Source organism: Octodon degus, unplaced genomic scaffold (assembly GCF_000260255.1).
Source record: "Octodon degus isolate 3935 unplaced genomic scaffold, OctDeg1.0 scaffold00181, whole genome shotgun sequence".
NCBI lineage: Eukaryota > Metazoa > Chordata > Mammalia > Rodentia > Octodontidae > Octodon > Octodon degus.
Window position 1 is genome coordinate 1727915 of NW_004524757.1, and position 14028 is coordinate 1741942.

A 14028-nucleotide genomic window follows, 5' to 3' on the forward strand; every position below is an offset into this window, starting at 1 on the left:
GGGCGGGCGGCGATCCCGGGGCCGAGTGCGGCGCGGGCTCAGCCTCTCAGCCCGGTGGACCCGGGCCTGAGGTGCGAGCAGCCGCGGCGGAGCCTGCTGCCTCAACGAGCCTTTACGGTCTCCTAGCTCGCGTTTTCCGTTTCAGCCTGGGGACTTCGGAGAGCTCCCCGGGATCTGGGCTAAGGGCGGGGAGAAAGAGTAGTAAGCGGCGGTAGCTAGCAGCAAATCACAATGGCAACTGATTTGCAGGGGCCTCTCTTTGTGAATTTATGAGATTTTAGACTCAAAAGTTTTAGGAAGACCCTAAGGTTATTTGAACAATGCATTAAAGAAGTTGCCCAACAGGAATATCCGTCCCCCCCCTTTATAAATGGGGGCAAATTCAGAAATACACATCTTTTATCCTCTAACATTAGTAACTCTGCTACTCACAAGAATTCTTTGCATTTACGTCTTCAAAGACGAGAGTATCTGGTACAAAACTTCAGAACATTAGCTGAGAGTTTAGACAATTTTACTAGAGAGCGTTTGGAGGTACTTTTTATACTCTAAATACTTGCCTCTATTTTGTTTGACTTCTGTACCATTTCAGTGGACTGTATTGTTGATTTAAGAAGGTATTCATGGGTCTACTGTGCTCCTTTCTTAAGGTCCACCACCGAATAGTAACTAATAGCTTACTTTTTGAGAGAAAAATTTAAAAATACTTGGATTTAGCAGTGATGCGTTTGTTTTTGCCTACTTACTGAATTCTCATTTACTTTTATCTATAACTTCTATAATATCCCTCCTTATTACAGTATTTTGACAACAGAAGGTACACGTGAAAGGAAGCATGGAAAATAGCTATAACCATTGCCCCACACATTTTAAGTGAACAGAATAACTCAAATATTTCAAATGGAACACATTTAGTTGTAGAAAACAAGTGACTTTATATTTTGTGTTTACCAGTTTCATGGAGACATTTGGAGATCAATTTCCTAAGTGAATAAAATATGTAAACTGATGCAGTCAACAAAATGATAAAACCTTTTGTTTTAAACTGGAGACAGAAAATAACCCAGCATTTATGTTGTTAATCTTAGCATTGTAAAATTGCTTCAGTTGGCCCTGCCTTCAAAATTAGAGTTGCAATTTGTTTCACTAAATTTGTGTAGAACCAGATGGGCACCAGAGTGATGGTTTGGGTCACTAGACTTGTAATTATGATATAGTTGAGCAAGGTTAATAGTTCCTTATTCTAATTGATCTGTGATTCCAAGTTAGGCTGGACACCACTCTTACTGTCCTTTGCTGAAGTTGGCTTGTCATAGAGGGTAAGGAACACATCCTAGTCTTCAAACATTTATTGGCTGTACTGATTTTGCTTGTAAACTGACAGGAAAATACTAAATGCCCTCTCTTTTTACTATTATCCCCTGCAAACACACATATTTTGGTTTTTTTAAGCAAGTTTCTTAATTTGAAGATGAATAAAAAGGAATAGGCTCTTTTATCGTTCCATGAAGGGAAATGTAATATTTGAATAAATATATCTGTGAGGATTGCTGTTATGTTTCATTAGGGTTGATTTTTAAGAAAACTATGGGGTGTATTGATGGAAGAATAACTTCTATAATGAAAAAGGTTTGAATTTATATGGCCTGGAATAGTGCTGTGAATTGTAAGAATAAAGCACAAATATACTTAGTTGCCTGTCTGTTTGGATGGGCAAGAAAGATGGAAAAGAAAGACAGATTTAAACACAAATGAACTATGATGGAGAACTCGCATTTATGGCGAAAAAAGGCATCTTGCTTATCAAATAGAAGTCTTAAAAAACTGATCAAACAAGCCGGGTGTGGTGGCACAAGCCTGTAAGTAACCCCAGCACTCAGGAGACTGAAGCAGGAAGATGACTAAAAATTCAAGGCTAGCCTGTGATATACATTGAGACCCTGTCTCAAAAAAAAACCCTCAAAAAACACTAGTCAGACAACTTTAATATAATTAACTTCAAACCTTGATTTCCCTAGCAGAACCCCAATGTTCTAAAAGACAGCCCATCTCCTGAGCATGTTGTCCAAATACAATTTTGTAATATAAACTAGATACCTGCTAGTATTGTTTTGAGTATTTAAAACATAACTAAACGATTCAGAATGAACAAAAATATGTATCATAAAACTTAAGATCGAAACTGTGCTTTTTTTTCCTCTTTTAAATTTATTCTTAAAAAATCTTGAAATTAGATGTTAGATTTAGTAATGACCAGAGTTTACTACTTTTATGCTTAGGTGTTCCTTTGACTAGAAAAAGCTAGTTCCTTGTTCTTAGCCCTGTATGTTGTTTAAGATAAGACTCTTGAGATTATACGTAAAAGATCTTTAAAAGTTAATAATGTCAAAATGAGGTCTTTATTGTAGGGGCATCTGCATCAAATGTATTTGAGAATAGTAAGGAATTGACCCCATTATAGATGTAGAATGCATGTTATTCCAATATGAACGTGCTACTATATATATATATATATATATATATATATATATATGCCAATACTCCTAGGTTTTATATTTAAGTATAAAATTAGTAAAAATGGCTAAATCATATCTTGAAGACTTGAGAGAAAAAATATTTTCTCAAAATAGTCACTAATTCAATATCGTGATATAATTATACTAACTTGCAACTTTAGTGTACAATTATACTTTACAGTATATATTTTTTAAAGTTTGGTGTCTGACAAGCTTGCTGATTATTATGTATTACCAAAGCTAATAGTTAATATAAGATGTATAGTTAGGAGGGAATTTATTAATGAATTTAGTGACCTAACGTATATTACAGCTACATTGCCTGCTAGAAATCAGTGTTTTATTAGAAACAAAGTTGCATAAGATTTTCATAAACTTCCACGAAATGTAAACTCGCGTTTGTGTTTTCTTAGCGATCTCTCCAACTAACTTTGCAGCCAGGTGTTATTCTGTACTTTGAAGAAGTGAATGACTTAAGTCAACCCACATTGCTTTCTTCAGGATATACATACCCCTTTTAATGTATAGCATCCTTGTGGATGCGTCATTTTCCCCTTTTGAACTGTACCATTTTCCATTTCCATACTCAAGTATTCTGCTAACACTCAGATCAGTTAGATTCCTACCTGCTATGGGGATGTGCTTCCTGTGATGATTAGGATCATGATTCTCATAGTTGATAGCGTTTGAGTCTTTCAAAGCTCCAGGGACGGTCCTTCCTAGGTGCTTCACCTCGGTTACTTTATTTAATCCTGAACCATAATACTGAAGTACCATTGTTTCCACTTTTTAGTTAAAGATGTATATTATATAAACAGAGAAGTTAGATATCATTTTCTAGTAAGCATCAGAGCTTTTCAGATTCAGATCTGGGATTTGAAATCACTTCCTGAAATGATGAAATTTAGCTTGAAAAAGTAATTGGATTTGATTTTTTGCATGGTTTTTTTTTCATTGTCTTTGATTTTATGTCTTATAATACTGCCTTAGCTCCTTTAACTACCATGTTACCTTATTTTACTATTGATACAAAGAACATAAAATACCCAGTTTATATATCAGCTTCTTCTTTTATTAACTCTTGTACCTGGACATATTACATGATAATATTTCACATAAATTTTTTGATGGGAAGATAAAGTTGGAAATCTTTGATCTTGTTAGGACATCTGTTTCTGTTACTTACATTGGGAGCTCCTAAAAATTTAAGTGTTTGAAAGTTCAAGTATATGCCCAAAGAAAATTAATCATTCATGTAGTACTTTTTTTTCTGTTGTCTTCTGGGCATAGTGAAGAAGAAATAATTGTATTTTTCTCAGAATTTGTGATAATTACCCATATGAAGTTCATTATTCTAGACATGTGCTATGTTCAGAAAGATTGTTGATATTTGTTGTATTTTTCCCTATTTGATTATTCCTCTACATTGTTAATATCCACAAACGAGAAACAAAGTAATAAACTATATAGGAAGCATTGCTTTTGAATCTTATCACTTTTTTTGTGTATTTGGTACAGGGTCTCACTATGCAGCTCGGACTCGTAGTGATCCTCCTGTTTCAGCCTCCCCAGCGCTGGGATTACAGGCAAGCGCCACCATGCCTGCTCTCGGTGGCCAGCTCAGCGTGTCCGAGGGTGGGGCCGGTGAGGCATATGGTGCTGGGGATTGAGCCCTGGTCCCTGCGCTTGTGTAAGCAGATGCTTGGTCTGCTGAGATATCTCGCCAGCCCTCTTATCACATTTCTTATGTCCCTGTTCTATCTTTAGGAGGGATATTTTACAATGCTGTTTTATTTTCCTAATAAGAATTATAGTACTGCATGTTCTGTCATTACCAGGTTTTTACTGATAGAAACCTATTGATTACATAGTAATTGTGTTCAGTGTTATTTAAGGCTTAACTTGAAACTTCTGTCAGTAGTACTTTTTGTGACTAGGTATTCCTACCATATTTGAAAGATAGTTTATTAAGTTAAGGAGTATGAGGTATAGAGGGGGGTATGAGTTTACCCAAATATGAATGGATTTTCTGTCTTTAGTTCATCCATCCTGGTAAAGTACTGATTGGGTTGCATAGCTCTTGTCATTATGTACTTTTGTAAATATGATTTTGTGATTGCCCCTTTGGCCCAGTTGCCAACAAAATGGATATCGCATAGTAACCTAAATTTCCAGTTTATTCACTGCCCCTGCCAACAAAGTTTGTATGTGTTTTAACTTTATCTTACTACCTTCCCAAACCTCCAAAGGTTTCCATCTCTTGTTTTTTTTCTTTCTAGAATCTAAATAATTTTTTAGTATTTAATATCATTGTGGACATATCCTTTTATTTTTCTATCCCAATTTTTAAGGGCTTTAGAAAAGACAGAGACTGGGGCCCGGGGAGATGGCTCAGTGAAGTAAGCACTTCCCTGGCAAGCACAAGGGCCAAAATAAATAGATAGATAGATAGATAGATAGATAGACAGACAGACAGACAGACAGACAGACAGAAAATAAGACAAGAGACTTTACTTGCTTCTCTACATCACCAGTCATAGATTGTTACAGTTAAGAATGGTAAATCTCATATCTTCTCAAGAAAACATTAGCATTACTGAAGTGACTGTACAGTCCTGTGGAGAACTTCAACCTTTAGTTACAGCCTTAAGAGCTGTTGACTTTACAGCCCCATTAAAGCCTTTTTTAAAAGTATGCTTTGTTGGGATGTAATTTTCCAAAATGTAAAACATTGATGGTTGTGCGTTGTATATGGAATGTGCCATATTGGGGGCCAGGGATATAGCTCAGCGGCATAAGCATCTGCCTTGCAAGAGCAAGGTCCCGAGTTCCATCTCCAGTACCACAAATAAAAAGCTGTATTATTTATTTAGTGTAACTTATTAATGTGAAATCATTACTTACCAGTTTAGAAGGCTGGTCCAATTCTGATTTGTAAATGAGGAATCTGAGGTGCAGAGGTCATTTCTTGGAGATTGAAGCAGCTATTATGTTTTAGAGCCAAGATTTTGAATCTAAGTTTGATTCATAGCAAAACTCAACCTCTAAGTTTACTCACCCCAGTAACAGGCCTTGCTGTCATCCAGTACAATGAAGCTCCCATTGTGTATTCATTCAGTCTGGCTTTGGAAACACCACAGGATTCTGTCTCCTCCTCCTGTCTTTTCCACACACACCAACTTCCCTTGGTAAGAAGGGAAACAGGGAAATGTAGTTTTGCAGCTTGGTAGGTGGATGATAACATACTGGAAAAAAAGAGAATGAGGATGTAGAGGAGAAAGATGGGCCAAGATGAAGGAGGTTTGTTGGTGCAAGTAGATTAGGAGCTTTTGCAGTAGTGGTTTAATAAAAAGGCATTAAAACTCATAGGACGTTATTTGTCTATCCTTGGTCTGTCTACAGACCAGAGGCTACGGAAGAATTTCTTTTATTCTCCTTAAAGCAGCAACCAGGAAGTGTTACATGCCTTCTGTATTTACTTAATATGTAAACAGTGACTAAAAATGAATGATTTTGAAATTCATGCAAATATCTATATACAGATAAGCCTCATTAACTCAAAGGCGCTGTGATTTATTGAAGCCATTTCTGACACTACATCCAGAATTGCATTCAGAGTCGGCAAAAGCCTTTTTTTATTTTTAAAGTCACGACACTTCCTCCTTTGAGGGAATGTTTGATTTTTTTAGGAAATAGACAAATATAGTGACTAAGATTAAACTGGCATCAACTGTTAGGTGAATCGGGCAAAATAAAAGTATTGTCATGTGATCATAAGACTAAGGCTGACTTACAGTGTTTTTATGGTAGGACTGAAAAATCTCCAACATTTGTAAATATTTTAAGTCATTAAAATTCACTGCAATAGTCCCTGAGCCATATGTGCCTTTTGAGTACTCAAAGTGTGCAAGAATGAATGAAAGACTGATTTTAATTTTACTGTAAGTAGTCACACATGACCTGTAGCTACTATGCTAGGACAGTATTTGAAAGACATCTGATTTACTGAGAATAGTTCTTCATCAAATTTTAATGAGTTTCTGTTAGCTGATAAAAAGACTTAACGTTTTCATCATATAATGTACAATAAAGAACTAATGTTAATTACTACCAAGACATGCAAACATTGTTGACACTTTATACATTAATGAAGATAGAAACAGTGGCTTTTCCTGCTGAATGTGAAGTCAGTCTTGTTATAGGACTTGATTTCTAGTCGGTAGCCTCATACTGTCCCCTACAATGGATTGTTAAGTTGGTATTTGCTGTCATACAAAGGTAAGAGAAATGAGGACAAGAAGGGGTATACTTCCCTTTCTTCATAATTCTTGTGACATACTTCATAAAATTAAGAGTTTAAGTGACCTATATACTCTGCAACTTTAACTTAGTTTCCAAACAGCTGCTTAGAGGACTTACGGAGCATGCACACTTCTGAAACCTGGAATATTCTGAAACAACAAAGCAGTATTAAAACAGAGTTCTCAGGATAAGTTGTATGTTGGTTGGTAATTTAAATATAGTTAAGTAAAAAAAGCAAGATCAGAATGATAGGAAGAAAATTTAGGTTTCATCCTTTTTAACTATTAAGGATGTATTCCTATATCATATAAAAATTTAGCCACTTTAGGTATATCAGAAATTTTATTTTTGTTTTTTTTAATTTAATTTTTAAATTAATTATATTGAGAAAACAGTAATGAGACAGTTTCAAAACAATATTTAAGATTCCATTGTAGTCCACCTAAATCTTCCTTACAAAGCAGTTTATTTTTACCATCATTCTGTTTTTATTCATTCAAGAGTTATTGACACAATATGATGTCTTTAAGTTATTTCCATATCAGTATTTGCAGGGCCCTGCCTCAGCTTCCATAGTTCTTTTTTTTAGGAGCATTTAGTTAATGCTTGACTTACATAGTTTGATTTTGTATATTGAGTTGTTTCATTTTTTAAGAGTACTTTCACAGCAAGCTTTTGAAGACTTTTTTTTAATTATTTATTTATTTTAACATTTATTTATTGTGTGTGTGTGTGTGTGGCCAGCTCAGTCCACGAGGGGGCGGGGCTGGCTGGCATGTGGTGCTGGGGGATTGAACCGCGGTCCCTATGCTTTGTCAAGCTTGTTCCAAGTAGGTGCTTTAGACCACTGAGCCATCTCTCCAGCCCAGCTTTTGAAGACTTTATGAAGACATTTACATTAATTGTTCTTTAACATATTTAATAGGCTTCCACTCTACAGGAGAAATTGTACTAATTGTAGTGAAGTCAGACTTTTGTTCTAATAATCAAAATGCTGTCTATCTATATCCAAAGTCTTAGGGTTTCGCTGTTTTCCCCTGAGACTTTTATGATTTTTAGCCTTTATTTGAAGTTTCTAATGCATCTTAGTTGATTGAGATGAAGGTCAATGCTTGCTATTTTGCACAGATAGCCAATTGTCCCAGCATCATTTACCTAAAACACTATTCTTTGTTGAATTGTCTTGGCTTCATTGTTGGCAAAGAATGTATTTCTCTCACACCCTAGGCTCACTGTCTAAGCCTTTGCTTTTTCTGCCCCTTAGGCCTAATGGAATGCCTGTTGGATAATTTTTCCTTATCCTTAAATTTCAGTAGAAAATTGTTTTTTGGTGTGTTTTCTCTTATCACTACCACCCACCTGCACAGAAGTTTTTCCCAGGGCAGAGAGAGGAACCTCTTAGGCAATGATCCACTTAATAATAACTATCCATTGAGTTCAAAAACCAGTAGGAAATATAGTGATAAAGAGAGGAGTGACAGTAGAAAAGAGTGAAAAAGCTTGGCGTGGTGTTGCTTGCCTGTTATCCCAGCACAGGAATGCTGAGGCAGGAAGATTGTTATGAAGTTTGAGGCCAGCCTGAACTAAACAGCTAAACCGTGTATCAATATAATTTTTTTTAAAAGTTGCAGCATTTATGGTGAAGTTCGGAACAGACCTATACTAGCTGGCATATGGCTTTGAAAAAAGTTTTTTAATGCTAGTAGAGATAGCCTAACAGGTACCTTCAGCTTTGTGTTCACCACTGCATCATTTTTAGTAAAATGTATTGTTTCCCTTATGAAATGTGGACCTCTGTGCACCAGTTTTTTCTTGTTTGCTGTTTTATCTTCCTGCATTGCTAAAGCCTAGACTACAGTAGGTAGCAATGTAGATGTGATTAATGAATGAATGAACTTAGAAAACAGACTTTCACTCAAAGCTACATTTTATTATTAAGCATATGTTTGGTGTCTCTGAAATTAACAGTGGTCTTTAGACTGAAGAGTTGATTTTAATTCTTTTTTCTTAGGCATTTGTAAAGGATGTTCATGAAGATTCAATAACAGTTGCATTTGAAAACAAGTAAGTATCTCATTTTAATGTTTAGGTTCCTTATAATTTTATGCCAGTTCCTTTTTACCGTTTTTTTTTTTAAATTCATGTCTAAGTTTGAATCTTCTACATGTTAGTGACTCAAAAAGTATCTGAAAAACTCAGCATTACAACAGTGGAATAACTGTCCGTGCTAATAATCACAGAGGCCCCTATTAATCTTGATCTTAACCATTAGTTCACCTGACTGTGAAGAACCTGGATTGTTCTATGTGGATAACAAAGAGTTTAAATACAGTATGTCTAATTTTCTTAAAAGATGAGAATGAAGATATTCTTTGGTAATGGTAACAGAATGTGTTTGTAGCATTAAGTGTCAAATTGAAGTTTTAGTTGTCTAGTACACTATCAAAAACAGTATATGTTTCATATATTTGTAATAATAGCTGGTCTTTCCTGCTTTTACTACATGAAAGAATAAAAATGCAGATCATGATACGATATGCTGTGTGAAAACCTCAGTTAAATAGGTGCTAATATTTTATTGGGGGAGACAAGTTTTGTTAAGTAAATTTTGGAGTACTAATAAGAGTCATTTTCATAGTAACCATTCAGAATACTAAAGTGTATCTAAACTCTTTAGCCAAAATGCATACATGGTTATGATCTTAAGATTTTGCTGAACTCTAATGAAGGGTGGGCAGTTGCAGCATTGTGGCTTTTTTGGTATGAAGACAATATATGAAAAGCAGCCTGTGAATATGTGGAGAGAGAAAGTAGATTAGTTGTTGCTTTGTATGTACTTGCTGGGGGTGAGGAGTCTACCAAAGAATATAGGATTTATTTACAAGGTGATGAAGGTGTTGTAAAATTAACTACTAATGATTCTACATATCTGTGAATGTACTACAGACAATTGAATTGCACATTTAAGTGGGTTATTTGGTACGTGAACTGTATCTGAAATCTGTTAAATTGGAGTCTGTGACGCAAACATTCTGAACAATAAAAGCATCTTGTGAAAAATTAAGAGCTGTCCTGCATTTTAGCATCTAGAAAATTTTGTAAATAAACCCTAAGCAAATCCTTTTAGCTAGCAGGGAAAAGCAGCAGTCATTAGAAGCCTAAGACAAATTTAGGACAGAGATAAAGGGATCAAGAATATACAACTCTGTTCCCAATTCTATCTAAATAATAATCGTAGTTTAAATACAAGTTTGAATAATAGAAGACTTTTGTCTGAATACATAAAGCCAAAAGATTCCAAATTTGACTTTTTACTAGTTCCGCTATCCATGATTATAAATAGGCAGCAAGAGTGTCACACCTCTATTGGAGGAATCTTTGGTTACTTGAACAGCCATTTTTCCCCTTATGATGACATTATTATCTGCTTACTTCCCTAAGTAAATAATATTTACTTATAATAGAACTGTCTATATTTACCACCCTTAGTTTGTCCTAGTCGAACACTTGTTTCCTCTATGCATGTTAAGAATGTGTCTAATTTATATTTATTTATCAGATCATCACTTTATGGTTTTCAATCAGATTTCTGCCATAAACTTAAAATTATGCTGTTCTGTTGACTTCCTAATTATTTATCACCTGTACCATACCTGCTTAAAAGTTTCCCTTTTGACCTGTGCCTGTCATCGTGGGAATTTAAAATAGATTAACTGTTTTTCCTTGCATTCGTGAAGTATGTTTATGATATAATACTGATTTTGAGGACATCAGTAGGATTTGATAGGTCTTATGTATTTCCCTTTGGATTTTCTTTCAAAAAAGAAGAGAACAAAACACAAAATAGTGTCTGCTATAACTTCAGAGAATAGTGCTCTATTTCTTTTCAGTCATGAAGAAATTCATGTTACTATAATTTACATTGATTTAGGTGGTTATTTATCTTCTAAATTTCACATTTTTGAGTAATGAAGTTTTATCTCTACATTTAGGGATTAAAATCAACTTTCCTCTTTTGAAACCAAGAAACTTATATTTTGCATTTTCTGTGCCTTATAAATCAGATTTGCCAATGAATTTGTAGCATGTTAAAAGTCACTAATTTTCAGTAATTATGAAAGCTTTTTCTGACGTAAATTATTTTTTTACAGTTTAATAGTTTTCAGGTGTATGTGTCAGAAGGAATTGGTCTAATAGCAGACCTAATCAGACTTCTGCAAACTCTGACTTAATTAATTTTCCTCAACATTTTTTAAAAGAAAGTAAAAAACAAATTAGTCCTTTCTTCAATTGGAAAAAACTTTCACAAAACAAGTATATGTATAACCAGTATTTTTGTGATGAAATGCCCCCAAATGAACCCAGAACGTGCTGGCCCCACCCCCCAGGGTGCACTGAGACAGCCATTGAGACTGTGCGTAGTGGCTCACACCTGTAATCCCAGTGCTTGGGAGGCTGAAAACATGAGGATCACTACAAGTCCAATCTGTGTAGTGAGACCCTAAAGACTCTATACTAAATACATAAAAAAGAAGGCAGAAATGGCTGCTGTAACAGTTGAATCCTCACATTTGCAAAGTTTTGCTTTTAGTATTTTATATCTTTATGGGCATCAAAGAGCAATTTGGTGTCTTTCGAAGTTGTTCCATATTTTAAATTTCAAAACACAGACAACTTAATTGAACTCCTATAAGCTGTCTCCATCGGGTTTCCATGGTTTAGGAGACCCCCCCCCACCAGCCCAGTACATGCTGATACCTCATACTGATCAGCAGCCTGCTACCCATGGCAAGAATTGACCTGCCTCGTGGGATCTAAAATTTAAAGGGGGAAAAGTGAGTTATGAGTTGCTAATGTGCCAACTGCCCCATTTTGCTTGAGAATTAGAGGGCAGTTTCTGTGGTTGTTGGAATGTGGTTAAAATTCCTTTGCAAGTAGAAGTGTGTTGATATTACTAACACTTGCTGATACTAACATTCATCCAAAGAAATTTCTGTTATGGCCTTATGGTTAAAACTTAGAAGCTGAAATTACTGGAAGAAAGACATTTTTAAAAATCAGTTGTTGATCTGTGATTAGAGAAATATTCCAAAAGAAACAACCAGGCTGCTGTGCTGCATGCAGATTTTGTTGCAGTGCCTTTCTATTGCACTTAGCAAAAAACTGCCATTTTAAAGCATTTGCTTCTAAACTAGACAGAAGGGGTCCCACTTAACCAGAAGTTGATGGCGGTGTGGCCACTGTTTAACACAAAAGTCAAAACCATAAATAATTCAACATTTACTTATTTACAGCTGGCAGCCAGAGAGGCAGATTCCATTCCATGATGTGAGATTCCCACCACCTGTAGGTTACAATAAAGATATAAATGAAAGTGATGAAGTTGAGGTGAGTTGCCCCTGCCTTAAACTATTAAAGAAGTGGAAGTATTTAATTTACCTAGGCATTTTTTTACACCTTGCTTTTAACACTGTTTAGTGATTTGAAATGATTCATGATGCTTAAATTTCACTGTTTGAGCACCACCAAAAGGAATTATCTTTGAAAACCACTGCCCCAAGTTCCTTTGCCCAGTAGTACTTCCTTACCCCTTTTTATACAGTCTCTGAATCTTTGACTACTAATACTGTTCATTTATAACTATGTCCTAATTTTAAGCAAAATGGATTAGGAAAATTAATTTTATAGAAGGAAAGAATCATGATCTTAATAGAGCAGTAACCTAGAATTTCTTTTAGTAGCAGTGAATCTTACTGAAAAAATATATGTATATTAATTCTATCTTTTCTATACATAAGTAAAACCTTTTTCACAGATTGTACTGTGAACCATCTCTTCATATGCCTTTGACCTTTTGACCAAAAGGCACTATAGGAGATTTAGTATGTGATCAAAGTCATTATTTTTGTTTCTCTATTACAAATTGGTTTTGTATTCAAGACATTTATAGTCTGCTTTGTATTACAGTGTGTGTACCATTCCTCTCCTTTCTACTCTTCTGTACACTCCACTTTGGACTGCTGCTTTCTCTCCATAATACAGTACCTTGGTAGTAGTTGGAACCTCATGTATGTTTGTAGTGTGAAGAAAGCAGTAAGTAGACATTATAGAGATAAGCCAGTGTGGTACAGGAACCTCGAATTCTTATTTTTAGCTCTCAGTACCAAATGTGCAGAAGAACAGGGTAGTCTCCTGCTTATTTATTTTTATTTTTATTTTTTTAAATTTCTTTTTTTTTAATTTTTTTTTTAAATTTTATTTATTTGTGTGCGTGCACGTGTGTCCAGCTCAGCCCACCAGGGGGCGGGGCTGGCTGGCATGTGGTGCTGGGGGATTGAACCGCGGTCCATGTGCTTTGCTTAGCTTAGCTTGTTCTAAGTAGGTGCTTTAGACCACTGAGCCATCTCACCAGCCCCAGTCTCCTGCTTTTGATAAGGTCATGTTCTAGTAGGGCTAGCTAAAATGGCATGTGAAAGTCATAAAGGAAAGAAAAGCCAACTGGAAGGAGTATTGGTTTTGAGTAGTCAGGGAACATCTCTGAATGTGAAGGCCTTTGTCCTCTCCACAGTATAAAAGTTGAAGTAGAAATGTAGTATTTTTTTCCAAATGTATACTGAATACTATGTGTAAGCAACTGGGCTTGGTTTTCCAAGTGATCCTAATAGCAAACAGAAACACTATCTTCTAGGACTTCAGTTGTCTACTTCCTCAGGAGAAGATAAATTCTTGACGGTAAGGAACAGGTCCTTTGGACTGTGTATCAGTAGTATCCGTAACAGCATTTGATGGAGGAGCAAAGGAAAACTTTGTTTTTCAGCTTAGTCACATGACAGGAGGGGGCCAATGCAAATTACATTGCTAAGATGACTTCAGTAGAGTTATCTAAGATTATTTCTCTGGCTGTTCAGCAAAGTTAAGGGAGAGCGGTGGAGGTGAAAGGGGAAAAGTAGGTTAAATTTTATTTAGTTGAGGTGTTGTGTAACCATTATTTTGGATGTAAAAGAGAGCCAAGTTTGAGCCTTGATTGGCTTGTCAGCCTTAGATCCTGGGTCTGTCCTCCCCTCTTATCTTTTCCCCTTTTCCCTTCTACTTCTAAATGTTTCTATCTCTTTGTCCATGCATACTGTATTGTCTTTTTTCCTATTAACCATGCTTTGCTAGTGTCTTCACAAAAGGTTTCATGCTGGACATCATAAGTGAACTTTGAAGT

At 35.6% G+C, this 14028-nt stretch overlaps 1 protein-coding gene across 12 annotated transcripts in view; it reads left to right on the forward strand.

Moving 5' to 3' along the window:
* Positions 1–8821: 8821 nt before the first annotated feature.
* Fmr1 (fragile X mental retardation 1) overlaps positions 8822–14028 on the forward strand; it is a 28591-nt gene continuing 23384 nt past the window's right edge. For 8 of the 12 annotated variants that reach the window (XM_023703803.1, XM_023703805.1, XM_023703804.1 and 5 more), the window contains exons 1-2: positions 8822–8882; positions 12113–12206. The gene's annotated coding sequence lies outside the window, so the exon portion shown is untranslated. Of the gene's footprint in view, positions 8883–12112; positions 12207–14028 lie in introns of those variants that run through there. The other 4 variants (XM_023703811.1, XM_023703814.1, XM_023703813.1 and 1 more) reach the window with 1 other exon arrangement.